This window comes from Periplaneta americana, chromosome 4 (genome assembly GCF_040183065.1).
Source record: "Periplaneta americana isolate PAMFEO1 chromosome 4, P.americana_PAMFEO1_priV1, whole genome shotgun sequence".
Classification (NCBI taxonomy): domain Eukaryota; kingdom Metazoa; phylum Arthropoda; class Insecta; order Blattodea; family Blattidae; genus Periplaneta; species Periplaneta americana.
Genome location: NC_091120.1, coordinates 155,972,129 through 155,985,846, shown reverse-complemented (window position 1 = coordinate 155,985,846; position 13,718 = coordinate 155,972,129). Strand labels below are relative to the sequence as shown.

Sequence of the window (13,718 nt, the reverse complement as noted above, 5' to 3'; positions counted from 1 at the left end):
TCATGTTGAGCATGCCAATAGTTTTTGGGTAATTAAGTGGTATAAAAATGTATCTTCTTTCACATACAAAGTGAAAGTGAAATAACCCTGCAGATTTTCAAAGCGAATAGCTCATATTGTATGTAAGAAAAAAAAAGTGTAATACCACAGTCTAGTATATACAGTCACGAAGCTCAATACGTAGTAAATATGCATCCATAGATAGTTGCTAACCACAGGATTGCTAATATCGCCTCATTACAGACAATGCAAAATAGTACCGGCACAGTCTATTGTTCTTAGCACCCTCACAACTCAAGCTCCGTGACTGTATATACTAGACTGTGGTAATACCATATATTTAGAAGTAGGCCTACTTTTTTCCCCAAATATTTAAATAACATCATCTCATTCGGTAACTATTGCGAGCAGGATCGTGATTTTTATTCATATCAGTAGAAACTGTAATAAAAATTATTTATCCCTCTGGCTTATTTCAATAGAGTGGACGGTTTTCGTGTAAATTTAATTTAAAACCCACTAGTTTTCAAGCCACTGAATGAAATGAGCAGTTTGCAACATCATAGCGAGAGAGGAAGGCTCGCGTACGAAACAGACTTCAGTTTGTTGACTTCTTACATCTTTATTACGAGCAGCAGCGATGTTGTCAGACTGCTGAAACCTCCAACTTAATTTTCTAATTAACCGTGCCTTTAATCACGAAACGTAATATACGTTTTCTATTCATTTAAGTGTACCCAACAGAAAGAACATACTGTCAGTGATCACTGAATTTTGGCTGCCTACCTAATACTTGATGGTCGTGTCTGTAGATAGGCATGTATCCACACTGACACATATCCATTAAGGTATCTGTAGACCTTTGGAAGTATGTTCAATCATTGTCTTTGCATGATGGTGCATACTGCAGAGGCATAAAGGATGACAGTGTTGCAGGTTGTCGAACCTTGTGTTTCGCACCAGTCTATAACTGCTCAATAGGTTTGAGATCTAGAAAGTCTAGTGGGCAGTTGAAGTTGTGGAGAGCTTTTGAACAACCAAGCATATGCACTGAAGTGTCCTGCCCTCACTATGTTTCCTTTGACAAACTCAGACGAATCATGGTTGTACAGTGACTGGCAACTAATGCAGAGACATCTGTTCATGATAACAGTGCCCTCCATACTAGTTGCATCATGGTCACGTCTATTGCAATATTTTCAGAGTAGTGATTACTCAGTATATATTAATATTGGGTAATGCAGATTAGAGAGGAAAACCTGCTGTTATAAGATCAGAGGTCCACACCTGTGGAGTAATGGTTAGCGTGTCTGACCGCAAAACCAAGTGGCCCACGTTCGAATCCCGGTCAGTGCAAGTTACCTGGTTGATGTTTTTCCCAGGGTTTTCCCTCAACCCATTATGAATAAATGCTGGGTAACTATTGGTACTGGACTCCGGACTCATTTCACCGGCATTATTGACTTCATTTCATTCAGACGCTAAATAATCTGAGATGTTTATACAGCGTCATAAAATAACCCACTATAAGTTCAGAAGAACAAGTAGTGGAATACTGGAACAAAGTTTGTCGAGTTTTTCTAAACTATCAAGTGGTATGATGATGATGATGATGATGATGATGATAATGATAATGATAATGATAATGATAATGATGATTAGGCCCATATTTATTTAATCATGGGTCACATGAGTCTGGACCCAGGGCGGTAAATTCATCGGAGCAGAAAAATTTTGAGAAAAGAAAAAAAATCGACTTGAGAAAATAAATTTTCGATGTTTTCCTTCTTCACAGATGCCTGCTTCAGATAGTAGCATGTGTTAAATTGTTGTTACTTGCAACTTTATTTTTCACAGGTTAACTGCTAATTGCTTAAGATTTGTATAAGTTAGTTGGTGGGAGTGCAATTTTTTTTGGGCCCATGGGCATAGCATTATCTAAATACCGGAGTGATGATGATGATATTCTTATTCTTCTTCTTCTTCTTATTATTATTATTATGATTATTATTATTATTATTATTATTATTATTAATGCCTTAGAATTAAACCATTGCTATTTTAATAATATCAGTGTCAAAATTTATTACCCTAGTATTTTACATAAGAAGATACATTTTAAAGTTAAACATCAGACAAATAGAAAATAGAGTTATAGGAGGTAGAAAGAAAGACTCTGCAGTTTTTTAATTAGAGGGTACAGTGATTTAAAAATAACAGAAAGAAACAATTTCAAACAACTTCACATTTTGCTGGTAAATTGGCTGAATAGTTATTTTAAAGGCAAGATGAAAGAAAACTATTTTGCACAAGGAAATTAATTTTTACCTCTGTCTCCCCTTCAATATTCATATAGAATGTACTTAATTACGCTACTTTTGAAGTGTTCTAAGCTTACAGTGTATTAACCATCAATGTTCTCAAGAATTTATTGATGAACTCATATCATCTAAGCCTACACATATTAAGATATAAGTAGCTTGAAATTGTCACTTGTTGCCAGTATTCATCTTGACTGCTGTATAATACGTTGTCAGTTTTGGTTGTTTGTAGGTTTTTTTTTTACATAGTTTTCAAATAATGTAAGTTTTTTATACAATGTTCAAGTAATATATTGATTTAAGCATTGCTTACCAGTGGCACATCCAAAAATATGGTTTGGAGGGTGGTGGGCTCTTTATAATCACTGTCTTAGAGCAGCATTAAAGCTGTATAGGTGTATCCTTACGTGAAGTATGGATGGTTGGAGAAGTACAGACTGCTTCAATGAGATGTGATCGAATGGTTGGAGCTACCAGACACATTCCGAATGAAAGTTACAAAACTTTGTACATTATCGAAAGTGCGAGCTTTTGTAAAAAGCCCATTCACATACAGGCCTGTTTAAAAGAAGAGTATATGGAAAAAACAATCAAAATCACAATTTTCTTAAGGGTGATGTTATCATCTAATTCAGTATATTACTGCAAAATTTATTGCTGTTTCTAATTAAAAAGTAGGAAAGGATGACTGTATCCGTGGTGATAATTCCTTTACCAGTTTTGTTAAGAAAAACACTAAAGTTTGGAGTAATATCACAGTCTAGTATATACAGTCACGAAGCTTAATACTTACTAAATATGCAAACATAGACAGTTGAAATATGCATCCATAGATAGTTGCTCACCTTCAGGATCGCTACTATCGCCTCATGACAGATTCTTTCCCTAGCAGACTATAAAATGTATTGTACTTTCGATATCGTGTTCTTTTGAAAAAATTAACACCTTCCTTCCACTATTGAAATATGAAATACATAAGGTTTATATATTATTTTCATAAAATATATATTATATTCTATAAACTCACCTTCCTGGATCTTTCGGAAGAAGGATAACTCTAACCTATTTTTCTTACAATTTATAGTACTATAAACGTCTCCTTCTCCATATTATTATTAAAATTATTGTATTTTAGCCATTTACATTTATTACAACCGATAACGAACATTTCATAGTTTACATAGCATTTTCACAAAAATGCGAAATACGGTAAAGTCAATGCTTTTCCGATCTAGACCAGGCCGTAATGTTTGTTCGGGGTTCTATTTCAGTGTATGGAGCTCAGTGAAATATTATATTGTAACTTTATTGCTTATTATTGCTAAGCTTTATTTAGTGTAATGTGTCCATAAGTTCCGTTTACTTCTTGTTACATAATATGTTGCAGAAATAATTACAAAACTGTGTTATTTTAATGTGAAAGAATTTTACATGTTAACATAATCTGTTCGTGTCAACATTTCAAGTTTAGAATGGAAGCTATTTTGAGTTTTAATAAAAAAGAATTTATATTGTGATTTCAATTACACATATGAACAACGTAATTTTCATACCATAAATAATATTACATCTTAACTTGCAAGTGAATTATGTCTGAAGTGCCTCATAATCATTGTTTTAAGTTTTATTAATGGAATTACACTACATTTTAGAGAAACATATGTTACTGTTTATGCATTCCGACTAATTTATATGGTTGAAACGCCGTCCTTCGTGATCGGGTTAAGCGAGTTACATGGTCTGCCTTACGGCCTGTATTAGATCACGATGCCTGTGGCACAGTCTATTGTTCCTAGTACTCACAGCGCTCCAAGCGGCTAGCAACTATCACGAGATTTGCAAAAAATCGTCCCAAGCTTCTTGACTGTATATAGTAGACTGTGGTAATATACTGAATTAGATTATGACATCACCCTTATGAGATTGTGACTGATTGTTTTTCCTATGTACTTTTATTTCAAAGATCACACACTTTCCACAATTACAGATACAGATACGCCAAGGCATTAAAAACCTTTCTTCTTTCTTCCTTTCTCCCCTACACTTTCTTTTGATGAGGGGGGCTTGAACCCCCTTAGCCTCTCCTCTGATGGATGCGCGATTGTTGCTTATGTTATAATTACCGGTAAAATAAAGTTTGAAAAAAATTAGTGAGAGCCACAGACGTAGCTCAGTCGGCTAAGGTGTTACCTGCCAATGAGGAGTTGCACTCGGGCACGAGTTCAATTCTTGCATGAGATGATTACCTGGTTGGGTTTTTCCCGAGGTTTCCCCAACCATAAGGCAAATGTCAGGTAATCTATGGCGAATCCTCAGCCTCATCTCGCCAAATATCTCGCTATCACCAATTCCATCGACGCTAAATAACCTCGTACTTGATACAGCGTCATTAAATAAACAAGTAAAAAAATATTCGTAGTTGCTTTCTCTGTTGATAGGAGTGTTATCTTGGAAACAAAAGTATGTTAACTTCTGTTAACTCCTATGGATGAATATCAGGTAATTTGATCAGGTGTATGGAACCACACTCATTCTCGCCATTTCCTTTCCTCCCTCATCATCCTTTCCTCATCATTCCGGTTGTCTTCCTTGGTTTTCAGATCATGCCTGCGCTGGCTCTCTGAAGCTTCTGACACTCTCGGCCGGCCTCCATGGATATGTCAAGTGTGGTAGCTGGTGACCCAGCAGTGGAACCCACTTTACACCTCAGACAGTTTGAGGGAGGAATGTGGGGGGAGGGGCTATTGAGGGTGGAATGGTATAAGGACTTGGAATAATGGTGGGACTGGTCCTCAGAGTGTTAGCGGTTAGGTTGGTTCAGTGTGGGTGCTGTCAGAGGGCTTGCAACTCATCCCAAGGGTGCACAATAGACCTCACGTCGCGATGCACAGGGATGTTCCCCTCCCACCTCACAGAGAGAGAAAAAAGAAAAAAAAAAACTAGGATTATTACTGTTAGGAGCTCAGGAGATTGCAAGCCTGGGGAATGCAGTTATGATTCGTCTAAGCAAAGCTGGTGACTTCTTTATAGTTTACAATGAAGCTGTTACATGTTAAGAAAAAATTCTTTGCAATGTTCATCAATAAAGTGTCATTGTTTCACTGTGTTGACATGCTGAAAGTCTTATTGAGATGCGATTGAATCAATTGAAATAGAAACAGTAACGAAAGCTCAAGAACTGAACTCGTTTTACCACAATAAAGGAGTAACAAAAGTAATCAGTGATTATATAAGTGTTAAAAGTTTATATACAGAGGGTGCCAAAAAAAATGTATGCACTATTTAATAGCTCATAACTAACTCACTTTTAAAAATTTTTTTAAGTGTTATTGCTTAAAATAATGGCTGAAGTCAGACTAAACTTTGAGGAAAGAAAATTCATTCTAAAGTGCTACTGGAAGACTGAGGACATAAGTGAAGTGCAAAGACGGTTTAGAATGGAGTTTCAATGAGATTCACCAACGCGATTCACAATTGTTTGTTTGCGAGATAAGTTTGAAGATGAAGGAACTGTTCAGAATATCCGTAAGAACAATTCCGAAAGACCACGAACATCCACCAGCCCCACAAGAGAAAGAGAAGTCATCGAAAGGTTTCAGCAATCTCCTAGAAAATCTGCTGGGCAAGCAGCTTGTGAGACAGGACTTTCAAAATCGAGTGTCCATCACGCTTTGAAGCGTGCTCAATGGAAAAGTTTTATTCCTAGATTTGTCCACGCTCTCCATGAAGATGATCATGACCGGAGAATTGAATTTTGTGAGTGGTGCCAAGCAAAATGTGCGGATCAATTTCCATACAAGATTGCTTGGAGTGATGAGGCCACGTTTAAGTTAAATGACTCAATTAATCGTTACAATTGCACCTACTGGGCATCTAACAAGCCCCCTGACAGTGGAACACCATGTGAACTTACCAGGAGTTACAGTGTAGTGTGGTTTGTCAGCATTTGGTTTAATTGGACCTTTCTTTTTTTATGGTAGTATGACTGATGCAATTTACCTCAACTTGCTAAAGGAATCCGCCATGCCATGCATCGAAGAGATGTTTAGGAATGAAGAATGGTACTTCCAGCAGGATGGAGCACATCCCCACTACCACACGATGTGAAGGCCTATCTTAATGGCCACCTGCAGAACAGATGGATAGGATGAAGAGGTAGTACTGAGTACTCCCCTTGCTTACCAGATTTGACTCCGATGGATTTTTTCTGTGGGGACATATCAAGCGCATGTTTATAGCACAAAACCAGCTACAATCGAGTCAGTCATTGAAAGAGAATGTGCCCAAATACCAATCAAAATGATTAGGAACGTTTTGGATTCCATTGGTCAGCATTATCAGCTGTGCCTGGACCACAATGGCCAACAATTTGTACACTTTCAATAAATGACTGGTTTGTACATTAGTTCACTTTATTTTAATTTTGAAACTTTTCTGTATCATAATAATTTTTAACGTTGTAATCATTGAAAGAGTGTATACATTTTTTTGGCACCCTCTGTAGAACAATGACAAAATCTTTATATTAAGAATTGGTGTTTGCTTTTCATCAATTAATCATCGGAGATTTTGATGAAGTTCAAAATCCCCTGAACATTGTAAGTAATATTATCTGCATTAACTCATTGTTTTCGAAATGTATTCCCCTTTGTTCATGTAGATTCTGCGACTTTTTGCTTTTGAACAGATCAAATTAATTCCATTTTTGACTTAAAACTGGTTGATTAATTCTAAAGTAAGTCAACACCATTGCATCATGGAAATTTCAGATGTATAATGATGAGAAAAGGCTATTTTTGTGTACTTCATGTATACAAATTCTAGGAATTAGTGTTACTTTCTTGAGAATGTTTACTGGTAATTTAAGTGTGCAGTAAATATTTTATATTCTAAATATACTGTATATCAAAATTAGTAATGTTACCCATGTCACTGAAGTTTGCTCATAGCAGCAGAGTTGCAACATATCAGTAGGTTTCGAAGTCCATATACTGTTGTATTTTGTAACATTATGTAAACAACAGTTTATGTCTGAATGCAGTTCAGTTTACTTCGTGAATTTAAGTAGTGTTGTATAATAAATCAGTTGTTTTGAAGGAAATTGTTGCTACTTTTTAATACGTGTGGGTTTAGAATGTAATTAATTTAAAAAAGAAACTGAAAAAGTCACTGTTTTGTTGCCTTTCATATATAACCTTAAAATTTATTTACATTAATAGTTATTGATTCTTGTTTACCGTTTTCCTTATCAACTCATTGAAATATTGCTAAAACATTAACTATGAGTCTTCTGATAATTTCTTGGGAATGTGCATGCATAATGCTTTGGTTGTTGTGGGATTATGTTCAAGAATGCATTTATTTTTTATTGTTCAGTTTTAGATAAGAGGTAAGCTATCTTTCATTGAAAATTGAGCACATTTGTAAATTCAATTAGAGTGACCAGATACCCAAATGCTCATCTCTTTTAAAGTACAGTGTTTTTATCACTTTACCATGTGCAGAATGTATCAGGTTTAATATTTAGTTTTTAAGAGTTATATTTTTCAGCTTATTGAATGTGAGTTTAACTCAACATACATACATCCAAAGTTGAGTAAATATATTAATTGTTTGTAAGAAAAGTTAAAATGAGTTGCGTCCATTATACTTTCAGTGCATATCGTGATTAAAGTGAGAGAATGTGTAATAATTTAATCAACTCACATTTTATTTGTAGACAAAATATGATTTGTTACCTTCTGAAAGCTTTTGCGAGATCTAATATTATGGTGCGAAATTTTACTAAAAATATATTTATCTTTAAGTTGTTATAATGTATAAAACAAGTACCATATGCCTGTCCAAATGCTTTCAGTGTCCTTCAGTACACTTATTATCTTATTTTACTTAACTTTGTGTCACTGTTCAGTCGTGTTGAATTGACTGAATGTAAGCAAGTCTTAGATGGGAATCAAGATTTTCTTTGATGTAATATGATCTAGGATTGGAATTCCAATTAAGTGTATAAAATCTTCTTTCAACTGAAACAGAAGGAAGTGGAACTGTGATTGCTTTAATTGAGAACTCACTTATTATTGGCATCTTTCTTGAATGAGGAGGAAGGAGGAAGCAGGAGAGAGTTGCACTGTACTTGGACGTAGCATTGATATGTATATTGAATGTAGCTTTCAAGTTTCTTACATTGAACATCAGTTTTCTGCACCAGTTCACACTTCAGTAAGATACGATAAAAGAATTCTTGTGTTTCATTTCATTGTCTGGTTGCAAAATCTTTATTTGTTTGGAGATTCCGTCAAGCACAGTTAGTGTTGTAAATAGAAGTGTAAGAGTAAGTTATTTTCAGCTAACATTTTTAGATTTGTGATAGTAGCATTGTTGTTAGTGTCGAGAAGCTTAGACCCCCCTGGCTTAGAAGGCTAGTGCTGTAGTCAACTTGTTGGTATTGGTAAAGAGATATAAATTCCTTCTTTCTCCAAGCAATCCAGCAACCTCTTTGTCCTGGTTGAATTCACTTGAAATCATTCTTGATGGTTGCAGTTAAACAGGTAATCATTTCTGATTTATTCTGCATGAAGATGCAACATATGGGACCAGCGACTGAAAATGGAAATAATGTTTTGTAAATTTCACTCTGGAAATTTATGTTGTTACCTATAATAACCTTCTTCTTTGGTTCTACAGCTGGGTTCCAGCCCTGACCGCCCCAACAATGCTTTTCCATGTCCTTCGATCTAACACCTTTGTTTTCCATCCTCTAACACCTGCTGCTATTATATCTTTCTCCACTTCATCCAGCCATCTTAGCTGAGGTCTCCCTACTTTTCTGGTGACAAAAGGTATAGTGAGAGTCAATTTCTTGCAAGGATCATTTTCATCCTTTGTACAGATATGGCCCAGCCACCTGACTCTCCTAGCTTTAATTTCTCTGCAAACATCTGGTTCTTTAAAAAGTTGGTATAATTCATAGTTATACCTTTTTCTCCAACTGCCCTCATCATTTACTGGTCCGTATATCGTCCTCAGAACCTTTCTCTCAAATTACTCAGTCTACAATTGTCGGCACTGCCAACTGCCCAGGTTTCAGATCCATAAAGCAAGACTGCTCTTATTAATGTTTTATATAATATGCACTTAGTGTTGAGGCTGATATCATGTGATCTTAACTGTTTTTGGAGTCCATGATAGCATCTATTTGCTGTGAGGAGTCTATGTTGGATTTCTGCACTCACATTATTATCTGAGGTAACTGGTGAACCTAGGTACTTAAATTCGGTGACTTTTTCAAACTTGTATCCTCCTACTTCAAGATACTCCATTTCTGAAGGATTGATTGATACCTCCATATACTTGGTTTTACCCTCATTTACTTTGAGGCCCATTTGCTTTGCTGCAGCATCTAGGTTGATGAATACATCTTTGATGGCTCTTTCTGATCTCCCAACAATGTCAATGTCATCAGCATAAGCCAATATTAACACCGATTTGTGGAATATTGTACCCCTCCTTTCAATTCCTGAGCTTCGGATAACCTTTTCCAAAGCAATATTGAACACCAGACATGCAAGTGCGTCACCTTATCTAAGGCCCTTCTGTGTATAGAAAGGGTATGAAAGTCCTGCCTGTAGTTTAACTCTACAATTAACCCTTGTTAGGGTTGATCTTGTCAGGGCAACAAGTTTCGTAGGAATTCCAATCTCCTCCATGGCATCAAACAACCTCTCCCTGTTAATACTATCATATGCTGCCTTATAATCTATGAACAGGTGGTACGTATTAATCTTATACTCTCGAGTCATTTGAAGTATTTGTCGTACTGCCTGTATCTGATCAGAGGTTGATTTCCCCTCTCGAAAGCCACACTGATAGCTTCCTATAATTCTTTCTGCATGTGGTAATATCCTCCTATATAGGACATTTGAAAAGATCTTATATCCTATATTTAACAGCGTGATCCCTCTATAATTTGAACACTCTAGGGGATCTCCCTTCTTATATATTGGGCAGATCAGACCCTCTTCCCATTCTTTTGGCAGGCATTCTGTTTCCCAAATTCGGCAGATAATTGTGTGAAGTTTATGAAGGAGGACTGTTTTTGGTATCTGCCTTTATGCCATCGGCACCTGGTGCTTTATTATTCTTCAACTTGTCAATGGCCATATCTACCTCTTCAGTTGTGGGCAGATCTTCCTCTCTCCTTTGGATTATACTGGTTTCTGCAATCATCATAGTGCAAATATTATCTTCACTTCCATCCAGTTGTTCCTTGAAGTGTTCTTCCCACCTTCTCAGTGCCTCTGTCCCATCAGCAGCCAGTTCCCCATTTGCCTTTCTACACATCAAAATACCTATAATAATCAGATAGTTAAATATAGGTTTTAAGTCTAAAACAGCGTTTCTCAACATGTGGCGCACTAAAGTTTAATTTAAAATCCCGTGGTACATTATACAATCCAAACCAATGGTTCCTACATAACTAGGGGGGATTTTTTTTCATAAAAACATGTAAAGTACGATATTTTTTTAAGGTTGGTCCAGGGTGATACTTGTGACAGACAAGGTCATAGTAGGAGTTTTACTCAGAGCTCTCCCGCTTCTCCAGGTTAGGCATCTACATTATTCCGTCAACATTTCTCCATTTTGTAATCATTCCATAGCATTCCCCGAATGTCGGCTGGCGATGCATGGAGAGACAAGTGGAGTTTCCTGCTCGAAACCTGGATATGCAGCGAACCTTAATGTGGCCAGTCAGTGTGGATTGGAAATGCGTCTAGCGTGATGGTCAGTGCAATACAGGTAAATTAGAAAGTTGCAGTGATGGGTCGTAGTACCTCCTTCCTTATATTAAAATTCAATTCAATTCAAGGTTGGTACGATATTTCAACTTTACCCATTTGGCAACTTTGACTATGCTACTGAATGTTGACTTCTGCTGCATTTGCTGAAAGTTGACTCTTTGGGACTTGCCATTTTCTACTATTCTTTTCACTTTTACTTTATCAATTTTTCATATGATAACCTTTACTATTTTCATTTTCTCGTGACATACCAGCGGATCATTCGTGATGGCCAGTTTAAAAAATAGTCTAATGTTTCACGTGGTGGTGATGAAATGCTTTGTGGTACCGTAAAACGGAGTGACTTGATATGCTGGGGGGGGGGGGAGGACTTGATACGTTTTGTAGGTTGATGTTTCGAATTGATACGTTTTGTAGGTTAATGTTTCGAAATAGGTTGATGTTTCGTATCAAGTCCCCCAGCATATAAAACAGGGTGACTTGATACAGTTGAGGGACTTGATACATTTGTTTTGTTCCGAAACATCACCCTACAAAACGTATCAAGTCCCCCATTTTACGGTACAGTTTGTCATTGCAATAGATTTACCAGTAATAATAATTAATATTGAGAGATTATGAAAAACTTGGAATTGAAAATTTTGTGTATTGACTTGGCAATCCTGATTATAAAGCATTCCTTTGTGTCTGATCACTCTAGTTGATTTATTGTTTGTGTTGTAGTGTTATTGAATGTTGTCAAATAAAGGTAAGGTGTATTTTTCTTTATAAATGGAATACCTGCAGATTTGAGGCGAACTACATAGCTATAAAGTATTATCATTGCTTTACATTCAAATTTCTTGAATTTGATTCTTATGACTGAATGTTTCCATCATTTTCATGGTTTTCTCACACTTATTCTTACGAAATACTGACACAATTTTCTGACATATCTTTCTGCTTTGCTATATGAAATTAAACTTTTTTTTGTTTAATGCCCCTTTTAAGCCGTAAAGGTCATTGGTTATATGACTACAATCTAATGAATAGTTATTGATATTGATATTTATTTTTCAGCCAACTTTACAATTCGTACTTATGGTGGACTTTCATATTTATGCCACCCTTTTATGTTAATATATTCCTTTGCCAAGCATTTCCTGATTACTTCTTCTTCTGTTTTAACTGAATTGCTATCTATCCTGTTCTATTCTCTCATATCTAGACTGGCTCCTTTCCATTTCTCGCTTTTCTATTTAATATTGCATATTCCTTTCCTTAATGATTTGTATTATTTATTTATTTTTTAATTTAATTTTTTTAATATTAAATTTTTTTTTTTTTTCGTTCTCTATTCTCAAATGTACCTACTCCTAATCATTCTTTTCCATTCATTTTCTAATAAATTGTCTACATTTCCATTCTCTCTATTTTACAACACATCACATATTATTTCCCTACTATTCTATCCTCATTTTATTTACGTACTTACATCTCCCTCTTCACTCCACTCCTAAATTCCCTCTTTTATTGCCACTTTCCGTAAATTTATACCTACAATACTCCTACAGTACAGTCATAGTATTCCTGATGCTAGCCCCAACCCACAACATTGAATCACATGAAATATCTAATTCACATAATTACACTTCCAATTTCTCTCTCTTCCAATTCTCATTTGTTCACATGTTTTTTCACTTTAATTCTCCATTGTTTGTATGTCTATCTTACTACACTCTTATACTATCTCCTTACATTTAACACTTTCTTCTCCATTCTTATTCTATCACTTTTGCCACCCCTGACTTTCTTGCACTCACTTTTTCGCACTCTTCTTCCTCGCTAATTCCATCCTCCTCACTATTCTGTTCCTCCATTTCGCCATTTAATAACCTCTCAAAAGCCCTGTCTATTCTGTCCTCACAATCACTAATATCTGGTAGTTGCTTCGTTCTTATCATGTCTCCTCTTTCATTTCTTCCATTAGACTTGTCTATGCTCCTAACCTCAGCTACTTTCATCTGTTTCCATAATCCTTTGTCAGCAGTATCTTCTATCTAACTCACGTTTATTGAGGAGTTACTAGTGAAAGGACCATCAGAAAAAAATAAAATCCTAGAAACCTGTTCCACAATGATGACAAAATTTCTTTTATACATAATTCAGGTTCATTCACGACACAATCAATTATATTGACAAATACTCACCAAGAGCTGTCCTGATAACCGAAACCTCTTGGCTTTGAGAGGGGATGCTTTTCGGAATTGTTTAGCATTTAGCTTTTAGCACACATTTAAACGTATGAATTCAACTCTTGGTTTTATATGAAATTCAAGATTGAAAACTTAAACAAAAATCCTCTCGTATCTTTGAAGTAGGGCCTACACCAAATGCTAAATTTAGGCGTGTCATGACAAATGAGATTTTGGTGAAACTGAAGCTTCTCTGCAGGTACTCCTAAATGCAACAATCAATACTGTCTGTGATAGCCGAGAATGGGGTGCTCTATGTGTAATTATTGTAGCTTTGTTTTGTCTGTCTCGCACCAGCTGAAAGTTTTGCACTGGCTGTATGTTCTTGTATTTGTTCTTATAAAACGCACGTTCGTGAAAAAGAG

At 35.9% G+C, this 13,718-nt stretch overlaps 1 protein-coding gene across 2 annotated transcripts in view; it reads left to right on the top strand.

Annotated features, from left to right (window-relative positions):
* Positions 1-13,718, top strand: part of LOC138698339 (putative polypeptide N-acetylgalactosaminyltransferase 10) — an 85,926-nt gene extending 72,208 nt beyond the window's left edge. For both annotated transcript variants that reach the window (XM_069824188.1, XM_069824189.1), the window contains exon 12: positions 1-13,718. This exon is cut by the window's left edge and continues 20,343 nt beyond it. The gene's annotated coding sequence lies outside the window, so the exon portion shown is untranslated.